Source organism: Pseudorasbora parva, chromosome 18, assembly GCF_024679245.1.
Source record: "Pseudorasbora parva isolate DD20220531a chromosome 18, ASM2467924v1, whole genome shotgun sequence".
NCBI lineage: Eukaryota > Metazoa > Chordata > Actinopteri > Cypriniformes > Gobionidae > Pseudorasbora > Pseudorasbora parva.
In genome coordinates, this window is record NC_090189.1 from 750,559 (window position 1) to 753,622 (window position 3,064).

Genomic DNA, 3,064 nt, shown 5'->3' on the forward strand with positions numbered 1-3,064 from the left:
TGAACTAGTGCTGCTGCAAAAACTCTCTTTCATTTTGAGTTATTTTTCCCCAAAACAAACTTCTTGTTTTAAGAACTTTTAGATGTTTGGACGAGAAACAAGACAAAAATACTGAGTAAGAAGAGCATTTTTTGCAGTGTAGTGATCCACAGAGATGAAGAACGTCTGTGATGCTCATGAATGATCAAGAATCTTCTGCTTCAGTGTTTATACACGTGTGTGTGTGTGTGCGTGCGTGCGTGCGTGCGTGCGTGTGTGTATCATTACAGCGCTTACCTTTAAATCATATCAGTCTTTTCAACATGAATAATTTTTCACCACAATCAGCATAAATGATAAATGTGATTCAAGAGTGTGTGTGTGTGTGTGTGTGTGTGTGTGCTTGTTATTGTGACATATAAGGACACAAATGTGTGTAATGCCATGGGTATGACACAGGTATTACAGGAGAGGGTGAAATATGAGGACATTACCCATGGCCCCACTTTACAAAAGGCTTATAAATCACACAGGAGGAGTTTTTATGAGAAAGTAAAAATGCAGAATGTTTCCTGTGATGGGTAGGTTTAGGGGCAGTGTGTGTGTGTGTGTGTGATGGGTAGGTTTAGGGGCAGTGTGTGTGTGTGTGATGGGTAGGTTTAGGGGCACACAGGGACACTGTGTGTGTGTGTTTGGACTCATGTGAGTGTGAGTGTCCGTCTGTGTTTATTTATTCTGTTTGGTGGCATAAAAGTAAGGAAGCTTGTTTCCGCCATGGAATAAAAAAGAGGGACTTTTTACCGTGCAATTCTTAGTGTATATTTACTGCTGATATTACATTCAGCTTCACCCAAAATAAACACAACAACTATGCAGTTTTTTTCAACCTCATAATGTTTATTTTAGGTTTCAGACATTTCAATACACATGAGCACGAGTAAAACAATACATTTGGAGATTGTAAAATACACACCGATGGCTGTGGAAGCAGCAATAACAATCTGTTCATTACTACACATATTAATATATTTTGTAAGTGCAAAAGGTTTGTCTTTTATTTTGTAATGTGGAATAGGTGTTTCTGCTCGGTTGGTCACGTGTGTAGGTGGGTATTTACCTGAGTGTTTCCTGTTATGGCGCATGGATCGTGTAGAGGGGGGGTGAGGAGTGAGGAATGCTCACCTTTTGTTGACCGTTTTGTATTGGCTTGTACCCTTTCATCATGGCAATAAAACGTTCCTGTTTTATATGTTAAAATGCATGGAAACGCGTCACAAAAGTCTCCTGCTGCTTAGCCTCTCAGCGGCTATAGGCTGCCGCTACATTAGTCAACAAAAGAATGCACGCTATTTTGGGACATGGAACGTGAGTTGGAAACAGCGGTATTTGCCCAGACACAGTATGCCGGTGCGGATGCACACCGTGAAGTGGATCAAGGGACGCGACGCACATGAAAACGGCAGAAGAGGTATGTCCGCGATTTAAATGGATTGTGTCAGTGTCGCTGTGGTTGAAGACTCTGTTACTGTTGTTGCGTTGAATGGCTCTCACGTGCTGTCTCATGACGCTCATTCATTCATTCATGTTTGGCTCTGTGTGCGCTGAATTCGGCGCCGATTGGAATTGAGTCATTTGTTTGGTGTGTTGGAGGATGAACTCTGAGGATATGGAGCACACCGCTGATAGCGGCAAACGAGAGCTTAAGCCCACGGCAAAAGCCCTGGTGATCAAAATTGAAGCTTTGCAAAAGGATCGCAAGAGTAAAGTGAATAAAGTGAAGAACATGATTGTGTCAATGAAAGAGCTGATGAAATGTGATGACAACCTGACTCAAGTTTGCTCAATGCTAAAAATGATACAATTGCTGATGGCCGATGCATCTGTGCTACATAAAAGTGTACTGCCTCTATTACCTCCAGAGGAACAAATCAAACAAAATGGCTGGTTTGACTCCATTTCTAAACACTATAATGGCTTTGTAGAAGATGTTAAACTATGGACGACTGAAGTTGGGAAGCAAAATCCCTGCACTGCTCTTCCTGATATTGATGAATCCAGGATTATGGAAGTGGATGCAATAAATCATGGGATTCATCCATCTGATATTTTACCCCCTAATGAAGTTGTATCCACAACACATGATGATCAGCTCTCTAGTGCACATCTACATGCTGGAATGGATCCTGAGGATGAAATTCAACCAATGGACAGTGTTTCAAATATAAGCAGTAAAAGGTCTACTAGAGTGACATCTCATGTATCTAGATCCAATCGATCTTCCGTTTCTTCCATTCGACTTAAGGCTGAGGCAGATGTGGCTGCCTTATTGGCATCTCAACAAATGCTGCAAATGAAACACGAATTAGAGGAGCAAGAGGAACAGTTGAGGCGGAGGAAGGAAAAACTGGACTTGGAAACGAAATTAGCAGAGTCAATGGCCAGGGTAAAGGTGTATCAAGATGTGCATTATGAATCTCATACATCTGCGAATCCAATTGTGTCTAAGCCTCTTCAGCCAAACGTGGAGCCATTTGTTCCTTTGACTGGCGTGCCAGTTGCATCGGAGTCCTTGTCTGCATCTCGTATTACACATGTTGATAAAACACAGAGGATTTCACATAATTCTCAATCTCAGTCATTACAACAACAACAAGTATCCACCAGATCAAAAATGAAATCTTCACAATCTGCATTGCCTAATATGTCATCATTTGATGAGCAGAATATTGGATATGCTCATGGATCAAGTTTTCATAACGATGTGAGTCACCCAAGCATGCTTCAGCTCATTGGTAAGCAAAATGAAATAGCTACTTTATTGGTGAAACAGCATAACTTGTCTTCACTACCACCTAGAGAAATTCCGTACTTTGACGGAGATCCATTGCGCTTTCGTGAATTTATGCGCTCATTTGAGGAGGTGGTGGAAAAGAAAGCAGACAGCCCTGGGGATTGTTTGCACTTCTTGGAACAATATACACGTGGACAGCCTAAAGAACTTGTTAGAAGTTGCCAGCACATGAATCCTTCTCAAGGTTACCTAAGGGCCAAGGCTTTGTTAAAGGAGAACTTTGGCAATGAAGTA

General features: G+C 41.6%; 1 protein-coding gene and 1 long non-coding RNA gene across 2 annotated transcripts in view; both read left to right on the plus strand.

Moving 5' to 3' along the window:
* The window catches only part of LOC137045780 (uncharacterized), an 84,877-nt gene extending 84,090 nt beyond the window's left edge, over positions 1 to 787 (plus strand). Inside the window, exon 2 of the long non-coding RNA XR_010898838.1 lies at positions 603 to 787. This is a non-coding gene — a long non-coding RNA (uncharacterized lncRNA). The remainder of the gene's footprint in view (positions 1 to 602) is intronic.
* arsb (arylsulfatase B) overlaps positions 1 to 787 on the plus strand; it is a 24,424-nt gene extending 23,637 nt beyond the window's left edge. Inside the window, exon 8 of the mRNA XM_067422641.1 lies at positions 1 to 787. This exon is cut by the window's left edge and continues 758 nt beyond it. The gene's annotated coding sequence lies outside the window, so the exon portion shown is untranslated.
* Positions 788 to 3,064: the final 2,277 nt, after the last annotated feature.